This window comes from Balaenoptera physalus, assembly GCF_965194825.1.
Source record: "Balaenoptera physalus genome assembly, chromosome: 10".
In the NCBI taxonomy this organism is placed as follows: Eukaryota; Metazoa; Chordata; class Mammalia; order Artiodactyla; family Balaenopteridae; genus Balaenoptera; species Balaenoptera physalus.
Window position 1 is genome coordinate 42,380,088 of NC_138889.1, and position 19,397 is coordinate 42,399,484.

Sequence of the window (19,397 nt, forward strand, 5' to 3'; positions counted from 1 at the left end):
AGGATTCCCCCCATCTAGCTAATTAACACAGTTACTTCATATATTTACTTTTTTTGGTAAGAACATTTAAATCCTACTCTTCTAGAAAATTTCAACTGTACATCACAGTGTTATCAACTATAATCACCATGGTTAACATTCGCTCCTCAGACTTTATTCACTGTGTACCTTTTTACCCTCCCTTCCCTGCCCTCCCCTGCAACCACTTTTCTACGCTGGTTCTGTAAGCTTTACTTTTATTTTTTCTTTTAAGATTCTACATATAAGTGATACCATGCCATATTTGTCTTTCTCTGTCTTATTTCACTGGGCATAATACCCTCCACGACCATCCATGTTGTTGCAAATGACAAAATTTCATTCTTTTTATGGCGGAGTAGTATTCCACTGTATATATGTACCACATCTTCTGTGACCATTCACCCATCGCTGGACATGTTGGTTGTTTCCATATCTTATCCATTGTGAATAATGCCACAAAGAATGAGGGAGGGCAGATATCTCCTTCATATTCTGTTTTTATTTCCTTTGGATATATACCCAGAAGTGAGACTGCAGCATCATATGGTGGTTCTATTTAAAAATTTTGAGGAACCTCCATACTGTTTTCCATAGTATGCACCATAGCTGCACCAGTTCACATGCCTACCAAAAGAGTGTACTGTTTGCCCTTAAATTCAAACTTTGAAATTAAGATTGCTATACAATTTTCTTTAACTTGATGTTAAATCAGTTTGTTTTGTCATCCACTTATTTTCAATATTTTGTACTTTCTGTAGGTTTGGCTTGGAAACTTCCATGAAGAGACTTTCTGCTACAGTGAGGTGAGAAGCCACCCATGCACTCAAGCCTGGGAATCTGGCGAGGCCTCAGGCACTTATATCCCTAACAGAGGAAACTCACAGAGCTGCAGGCTGAGGCAGGACTTGGCTCAGAGAGCCCTCTCCTCTGGGAAATACTCTATTTCCTTTGGCTCCAAAATGCTGACAAGAGTGGAGTCCTTCTGGTGGATTGACAAGCCTGGAGAAGATACCACCTCGTCTGTTTAAAAGTTCAAGTCTGAGTTCCTGCCTCTCAGATATATCAGAAGTTCTTTAAAAATAAAGAAAATATAAGGAAGAGGTACTCCCCAGCATTCTCAGGTATCCAAAGCACGCCTAAGAAGCTGGGAGTCCGTTGCTTATTCTATTGTCGCCATGCAGTCTAAGCACTTTGGTAGCCAGAATCCAAGTTGGAAGATTATGACCTTCCACCCAACCATGGAAGAATTTGAAGATTTCAACAAATATATTGTTTACATGGAGTCGCAAGGTGCACACCAAGCTGGCCTAGCCAAGGTAATTCCACCGAAAGGATGGAAAGCCAGACAGACGTACGATGATATCGATGACATCTTAATAGCCACTCCCCTCCAGCAGGTGACTTCTGGGCAGGCAGGTGTGTTTACTCAATACCACAAAAAGAAGAAAGCCATGACCGTGGGTGAATACCACCACTTAGCAAATAGTGAAAAATACCGGACTCCAGCACACTTTGATTTTAAGGACCTGGAGCGAAAATATTGGAAAACACGCCTCTATGATTCACCAGTATATGGTGCGGACGTCAGTGGCTCCTTATTCGATCAAAACACGGAGCAGTGGAACCTTGGACACCTGGGAACCATTCAGGACCTGCTGGAGCAGGAGTGCGGAGTGGTCATCGAAGGCGTCAACACCCCCTACCTGTACTTCGGCATGTGGAAGACCGCCTTCGCCTGGCACACGGAGGACATGGACCTTTACAGCATCAACTACCTGCACTTCGGGGAGCCCAAGACGTGGTACGCGGTGCCCCCGGAGCACGGCCGGCGCCTGGAACGCCTGGCCAGGCAGCTTTTCCCGGGCAGCGCGCGGGGCTGTGAGGCCTTCCTGCGGCACAAGGTGGCTCTCATCTCGCCCACGGTCCTCAAGGACAACGGCATCCCCTTCGATCGGATCACTCAGGAGGCTGGAGAGTTCATCGTGACCTTTCCCTATGGCTACCACTCTGGCTTCAACCATGGCTTCAACTGCGCGGAAGCCATCAATTTCGCCTCCACGCGCTGGATCGATTATGGCAAAGTGGCCTCGCAGTGCAGCTGCGGGGAGGCCCGGGTCGCCTTCTCCATGGACGCCTTCGTGCGCATCCTGCAACCGGAGCGCTACGAGCTGTGGAAAGGCGGGCAGGACCGGACCGTGGTGGACCACACGCAACCCACGGCGCCGGACAGCCAGATCTTGAACGCCTGGAGGGAGGTTCGCGCGCCCGGGGGAGCCACGCTCCGCCAGAGGCACTGTCCGTCCCGCAGCGCCTCACACCACTGTCTGCCCGTGGCCGCCTGCCATGGGACCCGCCGCCGAGCCCCTGTGGGTCTTGTCTCCTCGCCCCCCTTGCCAGCCCGGGGTTCTTGCTCTGCCGCCCAGCTCGGGGCTGCTGCTGCCTACAGCTCCGCGGAGCCCGGCCTGACTCCACCTCTGACCCCAGCTCCATGTGCTGCGGATCTCCACCTAACTGGCCGATACGGTTCTCGTCGTCGTCCTTGGGAAGAGGGGACTCGGGACCGGACAGTCCGGGCCCTGGCTAAGAGGCGCCTCTCCTTAGACACAATGCACACATCTCTGGACTTCACATCTCAGCTCCTGTTTGCTGGCGAACCCTTGATGGACAACCCTGCATTGCTGAGCCCGTGGCTCCAGCATCCTTCTAAGGCTTCCGGGTGCTGTTGTGCCCCTGATCTTCAACCCTTGGGTCCCCCATTGGATTCCGAAAACCCGATGCACCCTGGTCCATGCCTGTCATCTCTGGAGGGTATTACATCCAGTTTCCTTGACAGCGTCCCTTTGATTCCTCCCAACGTCATTGGGACTCTGAGAGTGTTCCCCAGGGACGATGCTGGGACCTGCAGGGCCCCCGTGAACTTCTGTGAGGTTGTAAGTTTGGACCACTCTTATGCCTCTAAGAGTCTTGTCCCAGCTGCAGAGACCAGTCTCCCGCACCCTTGACTGTGACCCCCTGGGGCTAAAGCTAGAGGCACCTGCATCTCTTGAGTCCTGGGAGGAATTCCTCACCAATGGATGGTCTTCAATCTGTGAGCCCATGACTACTGAAGAATTTGCTAAATGTGACTTTATCTGACCCTCCACCCCAGAAAGCACAGAAGCTCCCAGCCAAGCAGCAATCTGGGCTGGGCCTGTCCTCAGTGGATATGCTTTATCTCCTAGAAATGACACATTTCCCAAGCTGCCAGATGCTTTCTCCTACCATGACAACCAGGGCTCCTAGCAGCCTCTGAAGTGGACCTTCCCACGAGGACAGCTGCCATAGAATGTTGTGCCTCTCAGGTATTCTCATCCCACTCCTGAACATTGATGGGCCTTTGGCTTCTGCCTTGGCTTAGATGGTATGGACACTGCTTGCTTCTGATGGCACCCTCAGGGGACCTCCTTGCAGTGGTGTGCCTCTAGGCCCCATAATAATTTGGGGCAACACTGGATGATGCTGAGGATCTGGCTGAGCCCCTTCCATCCCCAAGCTTCCTCTGGGCCTCTGAGTCACTGACCGTGGTTCCCAGTGGATAGTGTTGCAGCCACAAGCAAGCCTCAGGAGCTTCTCGCATCACACACAGCCTGTGAGTCTCACACCCCCGTCTTCCCAGGCCGCTGCTCATGGCCTAAACTAGACCTTTGCCCATCTGGGTCTGTTCGCTAGTTTTGTCTCATCGATTTTTTAACTTTATTGATGTTTATTAAAGTTGTTATCCCGATGTGTATCTGCAAAACAAAGAAAGGTAACATCCTTAAAATATATTTTTAAAATCAGAATTATCCCCTAAAGGAAAGTAACCTTGCAATAACCAACCCACTCTTTTGCTTAGTATAACTTCCCTGTTCCCACTCCCTTCTGCCTACATCTTTTATTTTGTATAGCTCCTCAGTGCTCCTTCCTGCTAGGCTGAATGCTGCCAAATTTGAATTGAATTTTGCATAAATAAACTCTTAAAATGTTTAATATGCCTCAGTTTATCTTTTAACAGTCTAAAACAGAGTGATCCTGAAGAGTTAAAATGAAAAGAACAGACAAAACTATACCAAGCAAAATGCAAACAGAAAGCAGAAGTCATGCATCTTGTATCAGACAAAGTATAACTGAGGCTCAAAGGTGCATGAAAGGGCTCTAAAGGCTAAATTTCCCCATGAAGGTGTAGCAGTCATGAATACCCATGCAACTTTGATGAAGTATAAATTACAGAAAATCAAGCAAGTTGAAAGAAATGCATTAAAAATAGGAGAATTTAAGTCACCTTATGTGATATTGTGATTTATAATATAAAATATATATTTGGTCCTCATCTCTGTTTCTGGTCAATAGCTCCTAAAATCCTTGGAATTTCCTAAGTAAAGAGAGTTATGTTTTATGATTTTGTTATGTTAATGAGGTGGCTGTTGGAATGCCCCTAGGTCACTTAAGGGTGGGGGCTGATTGCCAGGGGAACCAACCCCGTGATTAGAGTGTTGGAATTTTCAGTCCCACCCTAGACTTCCAAGGAGGGGAAGGGGCTGGAAGTTGAACCAATCACCAGTGGCCACTCATTTAATCAATTGTGCATATGTAATGAAGCCTCCATAAAACCCCAGAAGGATGAAGTTTGGGGAGCTTCTGGGTCGGTGAACATGTAGGCATTTGGGGACATTATTGCACCTACAGAAGGCATGGAACCCCCTTTTACCTTACTTAGTGCAAGAGAGAACAAATGGACAAACTTAAGGATGTAGAAACCTTCGACAGCATTAACAGTAAGGTAGAATTTACATACCTGGTAATAGAGTACTCAGTTTTGTCATTACCAAAGGATCAATCACAAAAACTGACAATACATTTGGGTGAATAGAAAATACCAATAAATTCCAAAGTAAGGGAAAAAAATCAAACTCGTTAATTATCATGCAATAAAACTAGAAATTAACTTTAAAAATTGGGAGATATATAGGTCCTTCCTGGAAAGTTAAAAATTCTCAATGAAAAGACCTGTAGGTTAGAGGGATATAAACCACAATAGCTAAATACCCTGGAGACAAGGACATAGAATAAATATTTGTTAACTGTATAAACTCTAGAGCCAGACTGCCTGATTTTGAATCCCAGCTTTATTCTTACCAGTTTGTATGACTTTGGCAAATTATTTAACTTCATGATAACTCAGTTTCCTCAACTGTTAAGTGGGATAGTAATAGTAGCTACCTCATATGATGGGTAGGTTGATTCTATGAGTTAATATTTGCAAAGTGCTAAGACTGATGCCTGGGACACAATAAGCATTATTGGAGTGTTTTTAGATTTAAAAATGAACGAAATACCTAGGAATATATGAGATTCAGTTAAATAATACTGAGGAAAATTTACAGCCTTAAGTATTTTTATCCATAAAATTAAAAGTATGCAATTACATGGATTAAGCTTCTGTCTCATAAAGTTAGGGAAAAACAAACAAAGAGAGTAGCAGGAAGGAATTAATAAGGACATATGCAGAAATAAATGAGTTAGAAAAACTGTAAAATAATATAACTAAGAAGTCAACAAAAAGCTCAACTGGATACTTTTCTAGAAAAATTAATTAACTAAAACAGATTCCAGAAGAGATAGAAAATCTAAGACAAGGACTTTCCTGGTGGCACAGTGGTTAAGAATCCGCCTGCCAACACAGGGGACATGGGTTCGAGCCCTGGTCCAGGAAGATCCCACATGCCATGGAGCAACTAAGCCCGTGCGCCACAGCTACTGAGCCTTTACTCTAGAGCTCGCGAGCCACAACTACTGAGCCTGAGTGCTACAACTACTAAAGCCCACACTCCTAGAGCCTGTGCTCTGTGAAAAGAGAAGCCACCGCAATGAGAAGGCCACGCACCTTAACGAAGAGTAGCCGCCGCTCACCGCAAGCAGAGAAAGCCTGCTCACAGCAACGAAGACCCAAAGCAGCCAAAAATAAATAAATAAACAAATAAAAATTTAAAAAGTAATTATAAAAAAAATAAAATCTAAGACATAAATTTCTATGTAAGAAATATAGAAAGATGGCAAAAGATATGCCTCATCAAAAATCACTAGTACCAGGTAGTTTCAGGGGGGAGTGTGTGAAACCTTTAACCTGCAGATCTTTTCAAACCTATTTAGGCATTCAAAAAGAAGAAAAAATTCCAAGTTTTAAAGTAAGCACAACATTGATAGAAAAACCTGACAAATTGCATAGTGAGAGTAATAGACAAAAGTTATTTATGAACATCTATGCAAAAGTTTTTTTTGTTTTTTGTTTTTTTCCTAAAGAGTAGTTTAATCCTTTGCTTATGGAAAATCAACAGAGAGAGGCAAACCAGAAACTTCTGTTGGCAATTTCCCTTAATAGTTCATTAACACCTCTCATCCTGCTATCTTGTGACATATTAGTAGATCTGTAAATATTTAAGATACTTATAATGTGTAAATATACCATGGTATCTTGGAGTAAGACAGAAGGGGGAGGGACATGTCTAATGATGAAAGTCATGTGAGATAGCTGGTAGATATTTGTTGAGGAAGAAAAATGCCATGTTACACAAAGAAATCTTCTGCACCATATAGTGTGTTTAGACCCACATTGTAAAATACTCTTCTGTGTATTTTCTACAAGAGTCTTCTACAATGTAGAATCTATGCTAAGAACATATAATGTTCTAGGCTGTTTTCATCTATTTGCTTTAGGCTTGGGTTTGTACTTCCTGTTATCTCTCATTTTAGGAAGTAGCCCGAAGCAACCAGATCTTTGTTGCTGCCAACCCTACTGAAATATTCATTTTCTTTTCTAGTAATATTTCCTTCAATTCTGCACCATGTGCACAGTGACCACAGTAGTCCTCAATTCTGTCATTTCATTGGTGTATGTTTGCAGACTTCTAGTTGTTTCACTCTGTATGACAGTCCCTAGATTCATCCACTTCTCGACAAATGACCCAATTTCGTTCCTTTTTGTGGCTGAATAATATTCCATTGTATATATGTACCACCACTTCTTTATCCGTTCATCTGTCGATGGGCATTTAGGTTGCTTCCATGACCTGACTATTGTAAATAATGCTGCAATGAACATTGGGGTGCATGTGCCTTTTTGATTTATGGTTTTCTCTGGGTAAATGCCCAGTAGTGGGATTGCTGGGTCATACGGTAATTGTATTTTTAGTTTTTTAAGGAACCTCCATACTGTTCTCCATAGTGGCTCTATCAATTTACATTCCCACAAACAGTGCAAGAGGGTTCCCTTTCCTCCACACCCTCTCCAGCATTTGTCGTTTGTAGATTTTCTGATGATGCCCATTCTAACTGATGTGAGGTGATACATCATTGTACTTTTGATTTGTATTTCTCTAATAATTAGTGATGTTGAGAAGCTTTTAATGTGCTTCTTAGCCATCTGTATGTCTTCTTTGGAGGAATGTCTATTTAGGTCTTCTGCCCATTTTTAGATTGGGTTGTTTTTTTAATATTGATTATAAATTATAATCAATATAATTATAATGAATATAATTACAATCAATATAAATTATAATTAGTTATAATTATATATTTTGGAGATTAATCCTTTGTCCATTGATTCGTTTGCAAATGTTTTCTCCCACTCTGAGGGTTGTCTTTTCGTGTTGTTTGTAGTTTCCTTTGCTTTGCTAAAGTTTTTAAGTTGCATTAGGTACCATTTGTTTATTTTTGTTTTTATTTCCATTACTCTAGGAGGTGGATCAAAAAAGATCTTGCTGTGATTTATGTCAAAGAGTGTTCTTCCTATGTTTTCCTCTAAGAGTTTTATAGTGTCTGGCCTTACATTTAGGTCTCTAATCCATTTTGAGCTTATTTTTGTGTATAGTGTTAGGGAGTGTTCTACTTTCATTCTTTTACATGTCGCTGTCCAGTTTTCCCAGCACCACTTATTGAAGACACTGTCTTTTCTCCATTGTATATCCTTGCCTCCTTTGTCATAGATTAGTTGGCCATAGGTGTGTGGGTTTATCTCAGGGCTTTCAATCCTGTTCCATTGATCTATATTTCTGTTTTGTGCCAGTACCATATTGTCTTGATTACTGTAGTTTTGTAGTATAGTCTGAAATCAGGGAGTCTGATTCCTCCAATTCCGTTTTTTTCCCCTCAAGACTGCTTTGGCTAATTGGGGTCTTTTGAGTCTCCAGACAAATTTTAAGACTTTTTGTTCTAGTTCTGTAAAAAATGCCATTGGTAATTTGATAGGGATTGCATTGAATCTGTAGGTTGCTTTGGGTAGTATAGTCATTTTCACAATATTGATTCTTCCAATCAAAGAACATGGTATATCTCTCCATCTGTTGGTATCATCTTTAATTTCTTTCATCAGTGTCTTATAGTTTTCTGCATACAGGTCTTTTGTCTCCCTAAGTAGTTTTATTCCTAGGTATTTTATTCTTTTGTTGCAATGGTAAATGGGAGTGTTTCCTTAATTTCCCTTTCAGATTTTTCATCATTAGTGTATAGGAATGCAAGCGATTTCTGTGCATTAATTTTCTATCCGGCAACTTTACCAAACTCATTGATTAGCTTTAGTAGTTTTCTGGTGGCATCTTCAGGATTCTCTATGTATAGTATCATGTCATCTGCAAACAGTGACAGTTTTCCTTCTTCTCTTCCAATTTGGATTCCTTTTATTTCTTTTTCTTCTCTGATTGCCATGGCTAGGACTTCCAAAACTATGTTGAATAATAGTGGTGAGAGTGGACATCCTTGTCTTGTTCCTGATCTTGGAGGAAATGCTTTCAGTTTTTCATCATTGAGAATGAGTTTGCTGTGGGTTTGTTGTATATGGCCTTTACTGTGTTGATGTAGGTTCCCTCAATGCCCACTTTCTGGAGCGTTTTTATCATAAATGGGTGTTGAATTTTGTCAAAAGCTTTTTCTGCATCTATTGACATGATCATACGGTTTTTATTCTTCAATTTGTTAATATGGTGTATCACATTGATTGATTTGCATATATTGAAGAATCCTTGCATCCCTGGGATAAATCCCATTTGATCATAGGGTATGATCCTTTTAATGTGTTGTTGGATTCTGCTTGCTAGTATGTTGTTGAGGATTTTTGCATCTATATTCATCAGTGATATTGTTCTGTAATTTTCTTTTTTTGTGGTATCTTTGTCTGGTTTTGGTATCAGGGCTCTGGTGTCCTCATAGAATGAGTTTGGGAGTGTTCCTTCCTCTGCAATTTTTTGGAAGAGTTTGAGAAGGATGGGTGTTAGTTAGCTCTTCTCTAAATGTTTGATAGAATTCACCTGTGAAACCAACTGGTCCTGGACTTTTGTTTGATGGAAGATTTTTAATCACAGTTTCAATTTCATTACTAGTGATTGGTCTGTTCATATTTTCTATTTCTTCCTGGTTCAGTCTTGGAAGGGTATACCTTTCCTAGAATTTGTCCATTTCTTCCAATTGTCCATTTTATTGGCATATAGTTCCTTGTAGTAATCCCTCATGATCATTTGTATTTCTGCAGTGTCAGTTGTTCTCCTTTTTCATTTCTAATTCTGTTGATTTGAGTCTTCTCCCTTTTTTTCTTGATGTGTCTGGCTAATGGTTTATCAATTTTGTTTATCTTCTCAAAGAACCAGCTTTTAGTTTTATTGATCTTTGCTATTGTTTCCTTCATTTCTTTTTCATTTATTTCTGATCTGATCTTTATGATTTCTTTCCTTCTGCTAACTTTGTGGTTTTTTGTTCTTTCTCTAATTGCTTTAGGTGTAAGATTAATTTGTTTATTTGAGATGTTTCTTGTTTCCTGAGGTAGGATTGTATTGCTATAAACTTCCCTCTTAGAACTGCTTTTGCTGCATACCATAGGTTTTGGGCCGTTGTGTTTTCATTGTTATTTGTTTCTAGGTATTTTTTGATTTCCTCCTTGATTTCTTTAGTGATTTCTTGGTTCCTTAGTAGCGTATTGTTTAGCCTCCATGTGTTTGTATTTTTACAGTTTTCTTTTCTGTAATTGATATCCAGTCTCATAGCGTTGTGGTCGGAAAAGATACTTGATACGATTTCAAATTTCTTAAATTTACCAAGGCTTGATTTGTGACCCAAGATATGATCTATCCTGGAGAATGTTCCATGAACACTTGAGAAGAAAGAGTATTCTGTTGTTTTTGGATGGAATGTTCTTTAAATATCAATTAAGTCCATCTTGTTTAATGTGTCATTTAAAGCTTGTGTTTCCTTATGTATTTTCATTTCAGATGATCTGTCCATTGTTGAAAGTGGGGTGTTAAAGTCCCCTACTATGATTGTATTACTGTCGATTTCTCCTTTTATGGCTGTTAGCATTTGCCTTATGTATTGAGGTACTCCTATGTTGGGTGCCTAAATATTTACAATTGTTTTATCTTCTTCTTGGACTGATCCCTTGATCATTATGTGGTGTCCTTCTTTGTCTCTTGTAATAGTCTTTATTTTAAAGACTATTTTGTCTGATATGAGAATTGCTACTCCAGCTTTCTTTTGATTTCCATTTGCATGGAATATCTTTTTTCATCCCCTCATTTCAGGCTATATGTGTCCCTAGGTCTGAAGTGGTTCTCTTGTAAACAGCACATATATGGGTCTTGTTTCTGTATCTATTCAGCGAGCCTGTGTCTTTTGGTTGGAGCATTTAATCCATTCACGTTTAAGGTAATTATTGATATGTATGTTCCTATGACCATTTTCTTAATTGTTTTGGGTTTGTTTTTGTAGGTCCTTTTCTTCTCCTGTGTTTCCCACTTAGAGAAGTTCCTTTAGCATTTGTTGTAGAGCTGGTTTGGTGGTGCTGAATTCTCTTAGCTTTTGCTTGTCTGTAAAGCTTTTGATTTCTCCATTGAATCTGAATGAGATCCTTGCCAGGTAGATTAATCTTGGTTGTAGGTTCTTCCCTTTCATCAGTTTAAGTATGTCATGCCACTCCCTTCTGGCTTGTAGAGTTTCTGCTGAAAAATCAGCTGTTAACCTTATGGGAGTTCCCTTGTATGTTACTTGTCATTTTTCCCTTGCTGCTTTCAATAATTTTTCTTTGTCTTTAATTTTTGCCTATTTGATTACTATATGTCTTGGTGTGTTCCTCCTTCGGTTTATCCTGTATGGGACTCTCTGTGCTTCCTGGACTTGGGTGGCTATTTCCTTTCCCATATTAGGGAAGTTTCCGACTATAATCTCTTGAAATATTTTCTCGGGTCCTTTGTCTCTCTCTTCTCCTTCTGGGACCCCTATAATGTGAATGTTGTTGTGTTTAATGTTGTCCCAGAGGTCTCGTAGGCTGTCTTCATTTCTTTTCATTCATTTTTCTTTATTCTGTTCTGCAGCAGTGAATTCCACCATTCTGTCTTCCAGGTCACTTATCCGTTCTTCTGCCTCAGTTATTCTGCTATTGATTCCCTCTACTGTATTCTTCATTTCAGTTATTGTATTGTTTATCTCTGTCTGTTTGTTCTTTAATTCCTCTAGGTCATTGTTAAACATTTCTTGCATCTTCTCGATCTTTGCCTCCATTCTTTTTCTGAGGTCCTGGATCATCTTCACTATCATTACTCTGAATTCTTTTTCTGGAAGGTTGCCTATCTGCCCTTCATTTAGTTGTTTTTCTGGGGTTTTATCTTGTTCCTTCGTCTGGTACATAGCCCTCTGCCTTTTCATCTTGTCTGTCTTTCTGTGAATGTGGTTTTTGTTCCACAGGCTGCAGGATTGTAGTTCTTCTTGCTTCTGCTGTCTGCCCTCTGGTGGATGAGGTTGTCTAAGAGGCTTGTGCAAGTTTCCTGATGGGAGGGACTGGTGGTGGGTAGAGGTGGGTGTTTCTCTGGTAAGCAGAACTCAGTAAAACTTTAATCCGCTTGTCTGCTGATGGGTGGGGCTGGGTTCCCTCCCTGTTGGTTGTTTGGCCTGATGTGACCCAACACTGGAGCCTACCCGGGCTCTTTGGTGGGACTAATGGCCGACTTTGGGAGGGCTCACACCAAGGATTACTTCCCAGAACTTCTGCTGCCAGTGTCCTTGTCATCATGGTGAGACACAGCCACCTCCTGTCTCTGCAGGAGACCCTCCAACACTAGCAGGTAGGTCTGGTTTAGTCTCCTATGGCATCACTGCTTCTTCCCCTGGGTCCCAATGCACACACTACTTTGTGTGTACCCTCCAAGAGTGGAGTCTTTGTTTTCCCAAGTCCTGTTGAAGTCCTGCAATCAAATCTCGCTAGCCTTCAAAGTCTAATTCTCTAGGAATTCCTCCTCCCGTTGCTGGACCCCCAGGTTGGGAAGCCTGATGTGGGGCTCAGAACCTTCACTCCAGTGGGTGGACTTCTGTGATATAAGTGTTCTCCAGTTTGTAAGTCACCCACCCAGCAGTTATGGGGTTTGATTGTATTGTGATTACGCCCCTCCTACCATCTCACTGTGGCTTCTTCATTGTCTTTGGATGTGGGGTATCTTTTTTGGTGAGTTCCAGTGTCTTCCTGTCAATGACTGTTCAGCAGTTAATTGTGATTCCGATTCTTGCTCTTGCAAGCGGGAGTGAGAACATGTCCTTCTACTTCACCATCTTGAACCAATCTTCGATGCAAAAGTTTTAAATTAAAATTTTAACTACATTAAAAGAATAACATAATGACTGAATAACATTTATTGCAGGAAAACAATGATGGTTTAAAATAAGAAAACCTAGTAAAGTGACTTATTAATAGATCCAAGAAGAAAAGTTATATAATCATTTTCATAGATGCTGATGGGCATATGATAGAATTCAATGCTCAGTTCTGTTTAAAACACGCCCCCACAGAGGAATCCATGAATACTTCCTTAAACTGAAAACATTTTCTCTGTTTATCTAGTTAAATGTTTTATCCCAAAAGCTAGCAATTTACTAAAGAGGAAAACATATGTAACATTTCTGCCAGTAATTAAAATAGAATTAGAGGTATTAAGCAATGCAAAATATTACAGCTGTAAGTGATGGAAAGGAAGAGACAAAATTTACTTTTTTTGATGGTTGTGAAAACCATGGCTCTTGGAAAACACAAGGAAGAGGCTATTTATACCTGTCTTTTTTCTCTTACTCTTCACCTTAGCAGGGCTCAGTGCTGCCCACATTTTACTTCTTGGGACATTTTACCAATGGTGAAAAGCATTTCTGCAGCGAGGAGGCAGAATAAATTTTCCTAAATCAAGATGGTGAGGGGATTGAAGCAGAACTCAGTCAGAACTTTTTGTCCATCTAAAATGAGTAAAAATAGGGCTTCCCTGGTGGCACAGTGGTTAAGAATCAGCCTGCCAATGCAGGGGACACGGGTTCGAGCCCTGGTCCAGGAAGATCCCTCATGCTGCGGAGCAACTAAGCCCGTGTGCCACAACTACTGAGCCTGCACTCTAGAGCCTTCTAGACACAACTACTGAGCCTGTGTACCACAACAACTGAGCCTGCGCTCTAGAGCCCACAAGCCACAACTACTGAGCCTGTGTGCCACAACTACTGAGCCTGTGCTCTAGAGCCCGCAAGCTGCAACTACTGAGCCCATGTGCCACAACTACTGAAGCCCATGCACCTAGAGCCTGTGATCCACAACAAGAGAAGCCATCTCAATGAGAAGCCTGCGCACCACAACAAAGAGTAGCCCCCACTCGCCACAACTAGAGAAAGCCCGCGTGCAGTAACAAAGATCCAACACAGCCAAAAATAAATAAATAAAAAATAATAAATAAATAAATAAATAAAATGAGTAAAAGTAAAAGGACAGAACCAAAGAAGGGCCAAACATTCAGTGATTCTCTATTAGGTAAAAAATTGTTGGGTACTATTGTGTGCAAAAGGGTAGTCAGCATTTGTTCCAGAGTAGGATTCCTAAAATCAAGATTTCAGAAAGGGTCAGACGACAAGGGTGACTTAGTTGAGGTGGAGAGGAAAATCATTTAAAAATGGGGAGGAGGTGAAGAAGCTGAGAGGTCAGCTTGCTGAACAAAGTAAGAAAACTCTGTTGAGAACTTTCATACTTTTCTTGCTTATGTCAATGGTCACCCTTACCTACTCATTCTTTCAAACTTCCTACCTTTCCCGGAACTTCCATTTTATTTCTCCTTTCCTTTTTAGGCAGCTACTTACTGGTGAAGTTTCCCTCATTGTCCCAGACCTCTCTGATCTTCTATAACACACTATCTATAATCACTGAGCACAGACAACATGCCAGGCACCATACCAAGCCTCAAGATCAGCACAATACACAGAATCACCCTATGAGGTAGAAACTACTATTATTCTCTTTAAATAGATGAAGACACAGAATGATAGAAAAGTTGAATAAAATACTTAAGGTCACCATTTTGTAAATCTTGGGTGAGTATTCAAATCCAACTTATTGATGAATGCTAATTCTGTACTTGACTTATCTTCCCCATGGAAATAGACATCTTTTCAGGAAGGTCTAAGTCTTGATTTATTTTTATATTCCCCATTGAACCTATTTTGATACCTTAAGCATGGTAGTCACTCAATTCATGTTTATTTGAGTAAATGATTAAGCTAAATCATCTAGCTAGAGTTTCTTATCTTTTTCTCTCCTTACTAAAAATTATTCTTTTTTTCTTGTTAAATGTGTGAAATTGATAGAAAGGGAGAAGCTTTCCTGTTAAAAGTTTAAAGCGTTTGTTTTTCACTTGTGGGAACATCTTTTATAATTTTTACATTGGAAGCTGTGATAGACGGAATTCTTATTTCTCCTAGATTAAAAAAGAATATATATGTGTAAGTAATATACATATTATTTATACATAAATATATAAATATATATGTAATACATAGTTATTGTCTCATAGGTGATACGCTGTGTTGTCAAGTTAAAAGTTTTAAACACAGGTTTGTATCAGGCAAAATATTTTCATTTTATGGGAAACTGAAGGAGTGGACCAGAGTTGGACATCAATTATTTTGGAGGATGTTGAGAGATTGGAAAGGAATGGTGCTGAGTGAATTCAGTTTCTGATGGGACACATAGAACTAGACCATCAGTCCATGCTGCTTCATTTTGAGGTTGAGTCCAAAGGGGAAAGCATATTCTGGATCTTGAAAAATGCTCATGTGAAGTTAGGATTTCACATTATTAAACAATCTCCTGTTTATTCCTCCACTCTTGTTTCTTATTTAAAAAAGAATATGTAAAAGAGATTAAGGCAGGAACTATTTACTTTTGAGATGGAGTTAACATTTTTTAAATCTTTACTTTTTACTTTGGTGATTAAATTTTAAAAAATTTTATCAAGTTTATCTTTTCATGTTCAGGTTTCAAAGAAATAGTTTCACTCAAAATAGTTTCCTTTAGTGAGATGATAACAAACTGAGTTTACTAGTAGTGGAAAAGAACATTTTAGAGTCTATGATTGGTCTGCAGAAAATGGAATTATATCAGAACCAACTGAATAAAATTATTCCCTCAATCATATCCATAATATAAATCTTCACTAATTTTTTTTAACTTTTTATTTTATTTTGGAATATAGTTGATTAACCATGTTGTGTTAATTTCAGGTGTACAGTGAAGTGATTCAGTTATACTTATACATGTATCCCCTCTTTTTCAAATTCTTTTCTCATTCAGGTCATTACATAGTATTGAGCACAGTTCCCAGTGTTATATAGTAGGTCTTTGTTGGCTATCCATTTTAAATATAGCAGTGTGTACATGTCAAGCCCAAACTCCCTATCCCTCCTCTCCACCCTTCCCTCCCGGTAACCATAAGTTCATTCTCTAACTCTGTTTCTATTTTGTAAATGAGTTCATTTGTGTCCTTTTTTTTAAAGTGGTATCATACGATATTTATCTTTGTCTGATTTACTTCACTCGGTATGACAATCTCTAGGTCCATCGATGTTGCAAATAGCATTATTTCATTCTTTTTAATGGTTGAGTAATATTCCATTGTATATATGTACCAAATCTTCTTTACCCTTTCTTCTGTCAATGGACAATATAGGTTGCTTCCATGTCTCAGCTACTGAAATTGCATTTCCTTTTGCGAGAAACTGCTGAATCTAAGATTTGGTGCCTGAATGAACTGGAAAGCTGGGAGATATTTTTTAAAATTTTAGTTGCTTAGAGTTCAGGTGACAATTGTTGGTGGGGAGTGACATATATGAGAGGTTTTACCGTTGTAGTAGTTAATGCTTATGTTTTATATGATAATGATTCATGTGTATCTCAGCAACTTCAGCTATATCCAGAATAGACCTTGGGATTTGGGAGTTTGAGGCTTATTAATTTAAAACCATAGCATCTGAGGAACATGCCATCTAGAACCTAAATTTTACAATAATGACGTTTCATGCAGTCGTGAAAAAAAATTATTTCACAAATATATTGCTTACATGGAATCCAAAGACTCGCACAGAACAGGCCCCGTTAAGAAATGGAAAATCGGACGTCTGATACCATTGTAATAGCCAGTCCGTCCAACAGGGGGCGAGGGGGAAGGAGGTGTGTTTACTAAATACAGGAAAAGAAAAGCCCCGGTGGTGAGCAAGCATCTCCAGTTTTAGGAAAAAGCTAAAAGTATCAGATTCAGGCACAGTTGGATTTGGAAAATTTGGAGCGAAAATATTCAAAGAAACGTTTATACTTACTACCAAATTATGGTGTTAAAAATCAATGGCTCCTTCACCAAGTAGGGAAGGGGGGTGGGGGGATGAATTGGGAGATTGGGATTGACATATATACACTATTAAGTATAAAATAGATAACTAATAAGAACCTGCTGTATAAAAAAAATAAATAAAATAAAATTCAAAAAAAAATCAATGGCTCCCTATATGATGAAAACTCTGAAACCTGGGAACCATTCAGGACCTGCTGGAGCAGGAGTGCGGAGTGGTCATCGAAGGCGTCAACACCCCCTACCTGTACTTCGGCATGTGGAAGACCGCCTTCGCCTGGCACACGGAGGACATGGACCTTTACAGCATCAACTACCTGCACTTCGGGGAGCCCAAGACTTGGTACGCGGTGCCCCCGGAGCACGGCCGGCGCCTGGAACGCCTGGCCAGGGAGCTTTTCCCGGGCAGCGCGCGGGGCTGTGAGGCCTTCCTGCGGCACAAGGTGGCTCTCATCTCGCCCACGGTCCTCAAGGACAACGGCATCCCCTTCGGTCGGGTCACTCAGGAGGCTGGAGAGTTCATCGTGACGCTTCCCTATGGCTACCGCTCTGGCTTCAACCATGGCTTCAACTGCGCGGAAGCCATCAATTTCGCCTCCCCGCACTGGATCGATTATGGCAAAGTGGCCTGGGAATAGGGCTCTGCATGACCTTTGGAAAACTCTGGGTCAGAATAAGGGAGATTTCAGGTGAGCACCCTGAGGAGAGTAACAATCGGTGGCTGGGTGGGGGCTCTAAAGGGGACCTCTAATTACCAGCTGGGAAGGGAGTTGGGGTCGAGAATAGTAGGAATAAGACCAGAGATTTGTGAGGTACTGAAGCTGTGTGTGTGTGTGTGTGTGTGTGTGTGTGGCCTTCTGTTTTCCTGAAGCAATATGGAATGAAGACTTTGTTTTCTTGGAGCAGCAAGGAAGTAGGGAGGTGGGGAGAGTTTATCTTCCTTTCTAGCCAGGCTTGGAGATGCAAGAATAAGATGAACGTGGCCATGAAGAGGTGAGGAAGATGGGCCGTGTCTCTGGGATGCACCGCAGAGAAGAAAGGAGACTTGGGGAGGTCTGCATTGTCACCAGACTGTGAGGCCACCTTCCCTGGCCCCTCTCCAGAGCTGCAGAAGCTTTCCTTCCTCATCATGGCAGAGAAGGTGACTCCCAGGAGAACCTGACTCTGTCCACTATGACATTTTGTCCTTGGTATGGGAAATTCCAGAAAGGCTATTACTCTGGATAGTAATAATGATTCTCTATTCAGTACTCCTTCCCTATTGCCTCAACTGCAGCCTCTTCTTTTTCTTTTAATGGTGAAGTAAATAAATGTGATGCTGTTGATGTGGTTTTGTGTTTTCCCTCCATCCACAAACTCAGTACATCCATGGACCCACTCAGTATGCATAGGTGCAAAGTTGAATCTGAAGCGTGATGTCTTTCATAAAGCAAACTTTTCCACAGTCACTGCTTTGACCTTTCCAGCAGTTACTTAGAGGGGAGAACTGGACTTCGAGTCAGAAGAAATGGCATTCAAACCTGCGCTTTGCTACTTTCTAGTCGTGGGACCTTAAGCAAAAAAATCATTGATTTTCTCTGAGCCAGAATTACAGTGTGAGAGTTTTGTGAAGATACTGGGGATGTAAATGTGACAGGCATGTAGGAGGTGCTCAGTTAATTTGATGTGCATTCATACACTCTGCTGTCCTCTTGGGCCCGCCCAAGGCCAAGGACATCCGCTCATATTCCTTCTCTGATGCTCAGTTCTACTGTTGTTTTCCTCACCTCCCCCTCAGGCTTACATGTTCTTTTAATTAATAGACTTTATTTTTTCAGAGTAGTTCACAACAAAATTAAGTGGAAAATTCAGAGGATTCCCACATACTCCTTCCCAGGCTCCTCTATCAACATCCACAGCAGAAAGAAACATTTGTTACAATCGATGAACCTGCACTGACACCTCATTATCACCCAGAGTCCGTAGTTTAATTTGTGGTTCACTCTTGGTGTTGTACAGTCTATGGATTTGACCAATGTATAATGACGTGTATCTACACTTATAATACCATACAGAATAGTTTCATTGCCTAAAAATCCTCTGTGCTCTGCCTATTCATCTCCCCCTCTCCCCTCCCCCCACAACCCCTGATCATTTTACTGCTTCCATAGTTTTGTTTTTCCAAATGACTTCTTTCACGTAATAATATGCCTTTAAGTTTCCTCCACGTTTAGTGGTATATAGCTCATTTCCTTCTGTTGCTGAATAATATTCCATTGTATGGTGTACCACCCTTTATTTATCCACTCACCTGCTGAAGGACATCTTGGTTGCTTCCAAGTTTTTCTGCAATTATGAATAAAACTACTATAAACATTTGTGTGCAGGTTTTGGTGTGGATGTAAGTTTTCAGCTCATCTGAGTAAGTACCAAAGAGTGCAATTGCTGGATTGTATGGTGAGACTATATTTAGTTTCGTAAGAAAGTGCCAATTATTCTTACTGGTCGAAAACTTATCTTTTTTTTTTTTTTTTTTTTTTTGCTCCTGATCTACCTCATGTTTGCACAAAAGGTCACACATACCCATTTGCAAATTCCACTCCTTGGGGTATTTCTCCTTGTTCCAGTGTTACAAAGCCAAGGTAAAGATTTCACAATCAGTCAAGAGCCAGAGGACCCAGCCTATTCAGACTCCTACACCAACTT

At 40.9% G+C, this 19,397-nt stretch overlaps 1 long non-coding RNA gene and 1 pseudogene across 2 annotated transcripts in view; both read left to right on the forward strand.

Moving 5' to 3' along the window:
- LOC309636721 overlaps positions 1 to 19,397 on the forward strand; it is a 939,587-nt gene that overhangs the window by 840,012 nt on the left and 80,178 nt on the right. The gene's annotated exons all lie outside the window — the stretch shown is intronic.
- LOC309636427 (lysine-specific demethylase 4D pseudogene) lies at positions 1,197 to 17,350 on the forward strand (annotated as a pseudogene). Its single transcript has 3 exons — positions 1,197 to 2,951; positions 4,757 to 4,819; positions 16,904 to 17,350. The product of its transcript is annotated as a lysine-specific demethylase 4D pseudogene (transcript).